The sequence below is a fragment of the Mustela lutreola genome, chromosome 3 (assembly GCF_030435805.1).
Source record: "Mustela lutreola isolate mMusLut2 chromosome 3, mMusLut2.pri, whole genome shotgun sequence".
NCBI lineage: Eukaryota > Metazoa > Chordata > Mammalia > Carnivora > Mustelidae > Mustela > Mustela lutreola.
This window is the reverse complement of record NC_081292.1, coordinates 143,267,997-143,279,466: the sequence shown is the minus strand read 5'-3', so window position 1 is coordinate 143,279,466 and position 11,470 is coordinate 143,267,997. Positions and strand designations below refer to the sequence as shown.

At 42.9% G+C, this 11,470-nt stretch overlaps 1 non-coding gene across 1 annotated transcript; it reads right to left on the bottom strand.

Moving 5' to 3' along the window:
• Positions 1-4,616: 4,616 nt before the first annotated feature.
• LOC131828299 (U6 spliceosomal RNA) lies at positions 4,617-4,724 on the bottom strand. Its single transcript, XR_009352324.1, has one exon. It is a non-coding gene; the product is annotated as a U6 spliceosomal RNA (small nuclear RNA).
• Between the last annotated feature and the right edge of the window lie 6,746 nt (positions 4,725-11,470).

The window sequence follows — 11,470 nt, the reverse complement described above, 5'->3', positions numbered from 1 at the left end:
AAACCAAAAGGACCTGAACGCTGAACACGAATAAGTCGATACTTCACGTTCACATCCATGACCTTTCTGAGGGACGTTGTGGCGCTGAATGTGTAGTTCAGCATGCTTCTAGAATTTTCGGATCCAATTTAGCCTTCCACCTTCTACGTCTTGCTGACTCCCTCCCCGCTCCCGCCCCCCAGTCCCATTTCACTTTATGGACAACTCAGTGGTTAAGGAGAACAAAAGGCAGGGTTCCTGGCCCTCGAGGGTACCCAGCATGGGCCGAGGCTCTGAGGTGCTAAGCCTGTGGCTTCACCATCGAGTCTGGGCTCACAACCTGGTTACCAAGAGCTCAGGGGGCAAGCAGCAGTGCGCTCGGGGAAATGCAGTAGTTCTTCGATGGCTACAAGCTGCCAGATTTCGGTGTCCAGGTGGCGAAGGCCGATGGAATAAGTTACATTCTCCACCCCACCCCGAAAGACACCAGAGACTGCTGGGAGGAGTACTTTGCGCTTGGAGCAGCACTCAAATTGCGTAAGGAGCAGGGAGGTGTGCACATGGCTCACAAGCTTCGTCCTCGGACCTGAAAGAAAACCGCCCCCATCTTCCCCACCCCAAATCCCAGCCTCAGCTCCCCGGCACTGGTTGCACCGCCCAACCGCATCGGGGAACTTTTGGGCGCCGGCAGAGGTGCCCTGCGCTCCGGGCTGCGCGCAGGGGCCGGGAGGGCAGCGCTGCTGTCGTGCGGAAACCTCCTGTCCTCGGCCTGGGGCTCCAGGCTGTCAGGTTGAAACCGCAGCTCCTCCCAGAAGAGCGGAGGAGGGTTAAACCTCACCACCTGAGGCTCACAGCGCTGGGTTGTCAGTTACCGCTCGCTTCTGGAACTTTCAGAACCCGTTTTGCCTTCTGCCTTCCAGGTCTTAGATTCTAGTCAAGTCCCTTTTACTTTGTCTATTCAGTGGTTAAAACTTGCGCGTGGGCACCCTCGTATCCACACACATTCCACCAAACGGGGAGAGCTTGTAAAGAACCCTTTGAAACTCCCGAGTATCCTTTTGGGTACAGGGACTCCTTTCTCTTCTCTCCCTTCCCCTCCCGCAACCCCCCCCCCCCATGCTGCTTCTTCACCCACTAGAGTTGTGCCAGTTCATGGGGTTGCAAAGAGGATGTGTTCACGCATGGAATAGGAGCCAGATTCCACTGAGCTGAACCACTGGTTTCTGTCTGGTCTTTGGAGAAGGACTTAATTTTTTCTGTGCTTCATTGTTTGCATCTGTAGAATGCTGGTAGTAACAACAACAGTACTTCCCTCATGGGATTACTGCCTGGGAACACATCATTACACGTTGCTGCCTCATTTATCTGGAGAATTCCGCATTCTCTGACCTGGGTTCCACAAATGTTAAGAGGCCAAGGCAAGAGTGTTTGCCCACTTTCTTCTCCAGTGAGAGAAAGTCATCAGGAGCTGAGAACCGATGCGGCCTCCAGGCTCCAGGCTGGGGACCTGGATATGGGCCTCCAGGGGTGGCAATGCTTGGTCCAGGTGCTTTGGAAAGAGGTCAGAAGTGAAGAGGCTGCCTGCAGCGCTGAATGTAGGAAAGGTTCTAAAGCAGCTTCGAACCCATGCAGCATTGCCCTACCCTCTTGCAGTCTGCTGGGCGGAGTATCAGTCTGTGAAGTCTTAGGTAGTTTCACTGTGTGGTATACCCAGGCTGTTTCTGCTCACCTCTCTGAAAATGCAGAGGGGGTGGGGGTGGGGAGGAGGCCTGCAAATTAGTCATAGGAAATTGTCCCTCTGGTAACTATCCCTGGCTTCTTGCATCCTTTTTTTTTTTTTTTTTTTTTTTTTAAAGATTTTATTTATTTATTTGACAGAGATCACAAGTAGGAAGAGAGGCAGGCAGAGAGAGAGGAGGAAACAGGCTCCCTGCTGAGGAGAGAGTCTGATGTGGGGCTTGATCCCAGGACCCTGGAATCATGACTTGAGCCAAAGGCAGAGGCTTTAACTCCCTGAGCCACCCAGGTGCCCCCTTGCATCCTTTTTTAATTAAAAAAATTATTATTGTTAAAAAATTACGAAGTATTACAGAGTGGTTATTAGAGAATCAAACGGTATTAGAAATATAGTAGAGTGGTGAAAAGTAGAGACTTCTAGGCTTAAATCCTAACTTGGCCACTTAAAAAAAAAGATTTTATTTATTTATTAACAGAAAGAGAGAGATCACAAGTAGGCAGAGAGGTAGGCAGAGAGAGAGTGGGGGGGGGAAGCAGACTCCCCACTGTGCAGAGAGCCCTGTGAGATGGTGAGATGAGATGCCGGGCTCCATCTCAGGAGATCATGACCCAAGCGGAAGGCAGAGGCTTAACTCACTGAGCCACTCAGGCGCCCCTAACTTGGCCATTTGTTAGCGGTATAACCTTGGGAAAATTTACTGCTCTGTGCCTCAATTTAATGTTTAATCAGAGTAAAACTTCATGATTTGGGCTAGTAATGGGTACTTGTGCACCAAGTGCTGCCTCCAAAAACTCTGAAAAACAATCTGAGGGGTCTGAAGTGGCGGGGTGGGGGGTGGGAGGTCGGGGTACCAGGTGGTGGGTATTATAGAGGGCACGGATTGCATGGGGCACTGGGTGTGGTGAAAAAATAATGAATACTGTTATGCTGAAAATAAATAAATTTAATTAAAAAATCTGATTTTTGGGAGAACACAGCTAGACCATCATTTCCCAGCTTCCGTTGCAGTTAGGAATAATGATGTGATTCAGTTCTAGGCAATGAATGGAACTTGAGCGGAAGTCATGTCTGCCCCTCCTAGGATGGAAGTTAGCGCAGCATTGAGACTCCTCCCTTCTCTTTTCACCCATTAGCTGGCTAACACCAGCCCCAACTATGCAGATGACATGGCCCTAGGAGAGTCACTTAGGGGACTCTCTGACACTTGTCTTGGAAGGTTACCTGACCAAGAGATAAACTTCTGATATTTTAAGCGACTGAATTTTGGGGATCTACTTTTTAAAAACATTTTCTTTGGAGTTGCCTGATAGAGTGCTTAACATGGGGCTCCAGCGAATTCTATCATGGCCTTGCATCATCACATTGGAGATCTATAAGCTTAACTACTATAACTAATACGACCTTGGAGTCAGGGTAATGACTTTGTCAGCAATGTATAGAAAAAAAAAATCCAGAATACCTTTTGTCTGTGAAAACTAGACCTTGTATTGGGAGGTGAGCATAGAACTCAAATGATTTGATTCCTAAGTGCATTCAGTCCATGGATAGAAATAGGTTAGCACAACTGGTGGTTATCATTAGGAACACATCTTTTTTTTTTTTTTTTTTTTAAAGATTTTATTTATTTATTTGACAGACAGAGATCACAAGTAGGCTGAGAGGCAGGCAGAGAGAGAGAGGAGAAAGCAGGCTCCCTGCTGAGCAGAGAGCCCGGAGTGGGACTTGATCCCAGGACCCTGGGATCATGACCTGAGCCGAAGGCAGAGGCTTCAACCCACTGAGCCACCCAGGCGCCCCAGGAATGCAAGTCTTAAAATGATTGTTAGTGAGGTTCTGGCAGGTTTAAGCCCAAATCATATCTATTTCCTTTAAAAGGTGACAGGTTGCAAGGTTTGCAGCCTGCCACGTGGGGCCCTCCCTTCCATGTCAATGTCACTCTTACCTTGGGGCATGTGCTTATTACGCTTAGAGTTGTCATGAGGTGATAAGCCCACTTCCTACTGTAGTCTGTACCAGTACCTAAACTAATGGGATGAGCCACAGTGAAGGCAATACAAAGGCTGGAAGTACTAATAATGAAGTAATTTAAAACTAAAACAAAACAAAACAAAACAGTAGGTTTCCCACTAACAGGGCCTAAATAGCTGTCCTAATATTTTGAAGAAAGTATGCAAATACAAGTGAAAGGACTTGGAGATGTTATTTTGGATGATTTCAAGATGTTATTTTTCGCTTATTTTCCAGTCCTCAGCTGTGTTCCCCTGGCCCATGTTACCACATACTTAAGTTCTAGACTGATAACGTGCTTTGGTTCCATTTAGAGCCAACCATAATTTATCTCCCCCTTCCAGAAAAGGTAGACCACTAAGGAGCCATGCCAACCAAGCCTGTTGCCTTGTATAAGACTTTGATGACACCCAGTGGTCATTTGTGGTCTTCCTCTACATCATCCCAATTCAGAGTGGAGCCAACACATTGTACATATTAGTATAAGGAAGGTGCTGTTTGTTTATGAAATAATACAAACAGAACATCATTAAAGCATGAATACCAAAACCCAGACACATTCTACGGAGGGAGACATCTTGTGAAGGAAGTGTCAGCTAGACTTCACGGCCTCAACTGTTGTGTCTTTTTCTTTTTAAGATTTTATTTATTTATTTGACAGACAGAGATCACAAGTAGGCAGAGAGGCAGGCAGAAAGAGAGGGAAGCAGGCTCCCTGCTGAGCAATAGAGCCCGATGCAGGGCTTGATCCCAGGACCCTGGGATCATGACCTGAGCTGAAGGCAGAGGCTTTAACCCACTGAGCCACCCAGGTGCCCCTTCATTTTTAAAAATTTTAAAAATATTTTTATTAACATATAATGTATTATTTGCACCAGGGGTACAGGTCTGAAAAAATATGGACCATTTCATGAATTTGCGTGTCATCCTTGTGCAGGGGCCATGCTGATCTTCTCTGTATCATTCCAATTTTTAGTATATGTGCTGCCAAAGCAAGCACCACTTTTTTTTTTTTTTAAAGTAAGTTCTATACCCAATGTGGAACTTGAATTCATGACCCTGAAATCAGGAGTTGCATACTCTACTGACTATGCCAGCCAGGCACCCCTCACTGTTTTTTGGTAAGTCAACTGGGTATTTCTGAGAAGTCCATTTTATTTTTTATATTGGCTTTTAGTTATTTTTCTTTGTAGTTTTGTTTCAAATAGTTGCTGTGGGACTACAGTATATATCCTTAAGTTTTCAGAGTCTACTTAGGGTTATCGTACAGTTCACATAAAATGTGAACATTTTGCAACCACGCAGTTTCATTGACTGCAATCTTTTATGTGAGAAATCAGCAAAGTGTGGCTTTTAGGCCAAATCTTGCCCTGTACCTGCTTTTGTTTAATTGCAGTACAACTACATCCATTCGTTTATGTGTTGTCTATGTCCACTTTCATGTTATGATGGCAGAATTCAATATTTGTCACAGAGATTATATTGTTTATGGAATTTAAACTATTTCCCATCTGGACCCTCATAGAGAAAATTTGTTGATTCCTGCTTTATGCTATAGTTGTCATGTGCATTAATATAAGTATGCTATAAATACCACAATACTTTGTTATAATTTTTCTTTACATAGTTAGATGTACTTAAATAAATTAAGAGAAAAAAATAAGTCTTTTATATCTATCCACATATTTACTCTTTCTGGTGCTCTTTATTTCTCCCCAAGGGTCTGAATTTCCATCTGATATTATTTCCCTTCAGCCTGAATTTTTTTTGTGTTTCTTGTGGTATAGTTCGGTTGGTGAATTCTTTCAGATGTTGTTTATATGAAAACATTTCTATTTCCTTTTGTTCAATATCTGAAGGATATTTTTGATGGATATAGAATTTTGAGTTGGAAGGATTTTTTTTAAAAGATTTTATTTATTTATTAGACCGAGCATGAGCAGGGACAGGCAGAAGGGGAGGGAGAAAGAATCTGAAGCAGGCTCTATACAGAGTGCAGAGCCCCATATGAAGCTAGATCCCACTACCTCGAGATCATGACCTGAGCTGCAATGAAAAGTCACATGCTTAACTGACTGAGCCACCCAGGTGCCCCTTGAGTTGAAAGTTTTTTTTTTATTTTAATTCTTTAGACACTTTAAAGTTGTTGCATCACTATCTTCTGACCTCCATTGTTTCAGATGGGAATTTAGCTATGAATATATCATTGTAGTAAGGAGTCATTTTTCTCTGGCTGCTTATTTATTTATTTATTTATTTAAAGATTTTATTTATTTATTTGACAGAGAGAGATCACAAGTAGGCAGAGAGGCAGGCAGAAAGAGAGAGGGAAGAAGAGCCGAAGGCAGAGGCTTAACCCACTGAGCCACCCAGGCGCCCCTATTTATTTATTTATTGAAAGATTTTATTTATTCATTTGAGAGAGAGAGATACAGAGAGAGAGAGAAAGAGAGAGAGAGAGAGAGTACGGGCAAGGGGGGAGGCAGAGGCAGAGGGAGAAGCAGGCCCTGCTGAACCAGAAGCCCAATGTGGGGCTTGATCCCAGAACCTGGACATCTAAAGACTGAAGCTGAAGATAAATGCTCAACCATCTGAGCAACCCAGGCGCCCTCTCTGGCCACTTTAAACATTCTTTTCTTTATCTTTGATTTTCAGCAGTTTGATATCCTTAGGTATGTTTTTTATTTCTTCTGCTTGGGTTTTGCTGAATCTTCCTGAATCTTCTTGAATTTATGTCTTTCACCAAATTAGGGAACTTTGGAGCCATTATGTCTGACACTTTTTTGGCTTCTTTCTCTCTCTTTTGTCATTCTGGAGTTCTAATTATATGTATGTAAGATTGTGTGATATCACTTTACACATCTCTGAGACTTTTTAATTTTTTTCTCTATGTTTTTCAAATTGAATAATTTCTAGTTTACTGACTCTTCTGGCATTTCAATCTGCCCATTAAGTGCAGTTTTTATTTCATGTATGTATTTTTTTTAGTGTTACAATTTCTATTTGGTACCTTTAAAAAAATTTTACTTATTTATTTGATAGAGATAGCAAGAGAGGGAACACAAGTAGGGGGAGTGGGAGAGGGAGAAGCAGGCTCTCTGCTGAGCTGGTAGCCCGATACAGGGCTTGATCCCAGGACCCTGGGATCATGACCTGAGCTGAAGGCAGATGCCTAGCGACTGAGCCACCCAGGTGCCCTATTTGGTACATTTTTTGTAGTTTTGTTTCTTTGCTTAGATTTTCTATTTATACATCTTGTATTGGTTTTTGCTGATTGCAGCTCATTTATTGGTTGCAGCTTATTATTGGGTTGTGAAATGAAATTGGAAGTTGTGCCTAGCGTTGAAAGATTTAAAAAAAAAAAAGGGGGCGCCTGGGTGGCTCAGTGGGTTAAAGCCTCTGCCTTCAGCTCAGGTCATGATCCCAGGGTCCTGGGATCGAGCCCCATATTGGGCTCTCTGCTCAGTGGGGAGCCTGCTTCCCTTCCTCTCTCTCTGCCTGCCTTTCAGCCTACTTGTGATCTCTGTCTGTCAAATAAATAAATAAAATCTTTTTATGTTTTTTAAAAGAAAGATTTTTAAAAAAAGGAATGAAAATGCCATGTGCACAGGGAAGGCCTTATTTTGTGGAAGATTTATGTGTGTGTGTGTTTAGTTATTACGTAAAATGTATTTCCTGTTGTGATTGTGGTCTGTTTGAAAGCCACCAGCTAGAAGGCAGATGTGGAGTGGGACTCACTTCAGAAGAAAGACCTTGAGTTCTTAGAGCCAGAGTTTCCCTGAGAGAAATGCACGTATGGAAGTTAGAAGCACTTGATTGCTATTTGCCAAACCTTGGCTCTCTGCCTCAGAATCTCTAGAACTCTTGTTAAAACATTAAAATGGTGCTTCTTGGACCTGGCTCAGGAGTTCCTATGGCAGAGGAGAAATCTGCTTTTCACAGGTTGCCCCAGGTGATCCTTAGGCAAAGGAAAGTTTGGGAGCGGAGGTCTACACTAGAAGTGAACATCTGAGAATGAAATAGTAATGGCTACCATTCACTGAGCTTTGCCTTAGAGAACTGAAACTAGAGAGATTAAGTCATCCATCTGAGGTCACAAAGCTTGGAAGTGAGGGGCCAGAGATTCCAGCGAGGACTGTCTGACCCGAAGCCCTAGCTCTGAACCACTGAGCGGAGCTGTCTAGGACACCGAGTCTGCAAAGAGGCAGGGAAGTGGATTACTAAGCACTGGCTTGGCTGGGTTCCTCTCTGTTAGTTTTGTGACCTCAAGCAGATTTTACAAGTTGTCTTGGACTTTGGTTTTCTTCTTCATAAAACAAGGGTCTAATGACACTTCCCTGTCAGGTTTTTGAGGGGCATGGACTGCATTACATGCTCGGCAAGTGTTATTAATATCTGTGTTCTGTCCTTTTATCATGCTCTGGCTTTTCCTCAAACTGGGTATGAAATGAGAGGTGCTGGGGAGATGATAGGCCCATTGGCAGCCAAACAGGGAGAGAGAGGACCTTAAGGGCTAGGAAGAGCGCGCTCTGAGAATGTAAGCCAACTCCTGGGGCTGGCAGGCAAGGACAGGAGAACACGGAGGGCCTGTTCGGGCCTGGGGAAGGCTGCTGGGATGAGCTGCAGAGGGCCTTCTTGAAGTTCTGCTGAGCCAGTGATCTTCGTGAGCTCAAGGGAGTCTGCTCTTGACTTGGCTGAAGTGCATTACTAAAGCCAAGGGGTTCCGTTTGGTTGCTGGGTTGTTCTGAGGGTTTATATCTTGAAGTATATCAATAGTTCCAAGCGAAATTGTTGTAGAAGGAGGGCAAAGAATCATTTGATTACTTAATTTTCATGTTTACATAGCATTTGTTTTAAAGTAGTAAGAATCTAAATTCCAAATGTGGTTACAAAATCAGCCTCCACTTAAATTCGTAAGTGCATTTTAATGAAGCTTAATTTTAAAGCATACATTTGCATATTGGAATCTGCTTGAGCAAACTTTTAGAGTATGATCTCCAGAGCACTAGTTTTCTAGTGTTTTGAGAATGTTGCAATTCTTTCTAATTGCCTTTCATGGCCTGGAAACCTTAGCTCAATTGGTGTAAAGCTTAGCAAAATGGAGAGGATCCAAATTAAACATTAGTTATAATACAGTACTTTTAAAAGTCGATCTTAGAATGTTCTTGGGATATCTTTGAACCCAAATGTCGCCATTTTAGAAGAGTGTGTTCAGCATACTTATTCTACAGCTCATCTGTATTTAAATCAATAGGCAGGAGATCTTAAAATAGCATATGATAATTTGCCACATCAGAAATAGGTGGTTTCCATTTTCAATTGATACCTTCATGCAAAAATGAAGCTGTATTGGGGTGCCTGGGTGGCTCAGTGGGTTAAAGCCTCTGCCTTCGACTCAGGTCATGATCCCAGGGTCCTGGGATCGAACCCTGAGTCAGGCTCTCTGCTCGGTAGGAAGTCTGCTTCCTCCTCTCTCTCTGCCTGCCTCTCTGCCTACTTGTGATCTCTGTCAAATAAATAAACAAAATCTTAAAAAAAAATGAAGCTGTATTAATACACTTATTACAAGTCTAGCAATTTCAGAGGGACTTCTATAGTTGTATATAATGAAGTTGATTTGTTTATTTTATTTTATTTTTTAAATATTTTATTTATTTATTTGACAGACAGAGATCACAAGTAGGCAGAGAGGCAGGCAGAGAGAGAGAGAGAGAGAGGAGGAAGCAGGTTCCCTGCTAAGCAGAGAGCCCTATGCGGGGCTCGATCCCAGGACTTTGAAATCATGACCTGAGCCAAAGGCAGAGGCCTAACCCACTGAGCCACCCAGGCACACCCTGATTTGTTTATTTTAAACCTTTATTAATTGTGAATGATAACACCCAGAGGAAAAGGCATAGAACACAGAGTATGGTGAATAATTATAGAGTAAGTATAGTTATAAAAGGCATGAAAACATCACCCAGATTAAGAAATAGAACTCTACTGTTACCCTCAAAACCCTTTCCATGTGTCCTGTCCTGGTCACCTCCTTCTCAACCTCCCCCTTCCACGTAGGTAACAATTATCCTGATTTTTATGATGATCAGTTTCTTGATTTTTAAAGTTTTGCCAGTTTTTGAATTCTATACACAAATAGAAAAATATTAACAAACATTGACCTGACTACCTCGCTTGCTGACACCAGCACGAACCCGGCTGTAGTATGGTCCCCTGTGGGGCACGTCATATATACAACAGAGGCATCCAAGCCATAATCTTGAAGTTGTAGCTGTAACCTCATGTATACAAAGACCCTCCCCCCCCCCCCCCCAGCCAGCCCAGGCCTTTCACTTAACTCACAATTCTGCATCCAGGGCCAATCAGCAACACTGTGAGGCTTTGTTCTCCTAATATCAGTCTGAGAAAGATCTTAGTCCTTTGGTTTTAAAGTGCCTCACCCCATTTCTTATCCCCCTAGTGTCATCTCCTGGAACTTAGACTCTGAGCTAGATTACGTTCCCCAGCTTGGCAGGATGTTTTTTTCACATTCTGCCTTTAATCTTTTGTCTTAAAAACATGCCAAGATATTAAATTATTATTTAACACCTCAGAATGTATTCTTTTATATGTTTTCTTAACAAATATTTTATTTATTTATCTGTGGAGCAGGGCACTGGATGCGGGGCTCGATCCCAGGACCCTGGGATCATGACCCAAGAGGAAGGCAGATTCGTAACGACTGAGCCACCCAGGTGCCCTTCTTTTATGTCTTTTTTGCTCAACTTCATGTTTGTAAGATTCAACCATGTTGTATGTGTAGCTGTAATTTGTGTTCCCTGCTGTAGAATATTCTAATATGTAAATATAGCATAACTTACCCACTGTAGTATTAAAGGACATTGGATTGTTTTCATTTTTGTTAAGAATATTCTTCCACATAGCTCCTGGTACATATATATACATTTCTTTTGGATATGTACTGAGAGATGGAATTGCTAGATCGTAGGATATGTGTATTTTATACTTTAGTAAGTAATTCTAAACTGTGTTCCCAAGTTTTTGTAGTGTACATTTGTACAACAGATATTATTATTTATTTATTTACTTAAAGATTGATTTATTTGGGAGAGAAAGAGAAAATGTGAGCCGAAGGAGGGGCAGAGGGAGAGAGAGAATCCTCAAACACACTCCCCACTGAGTGCGGCCCATTGCAGGGCTCAACCCCAGGACCCTGAGATCATGACCTGAGCCTCAATCAGGAGTTGGATGCTTCACTGAGCCACCCAGGTGCCCTGCCCTTTTATTTCTTTTTCCTTAAAAAAAAAAAAAAAGATTTTAAAAGATTTTAAAAGAATATTCAATTTAGAGAAGTAAAAAGTGAAATGTATCATTCATTCTTCAGTATGCATCTGTTGATTTCTGTCCTTAAGAACTGTTTGCTAGGGGCACCTGGGTGGCTCAGTGGGTTAAAGCCTCTGCCTTTGGCTCAGGTCATGATCTCATGGCCCTGGGATGGAGCCCCGCATCGGGCTCTCTGCTCAGCAGGGAGCCTGCTTCCCGCACCTCCTCTCTCTGCCTGCCTCTCTGCCTACTTGTGACCTCTGTCTGTCAAATAAATAAATAAATAAAATCTTTAAAAAATAAAAAGAACTTTTTGCTATAAGAGATCAATGTAGTTGGGCTCAGGCTCAAATGAAGTGGTCCACATTTAGTACTGCTCCCTTCAAGTGCTTCTGGTGGATTTACAAAGGAGACTCTCATACTTAT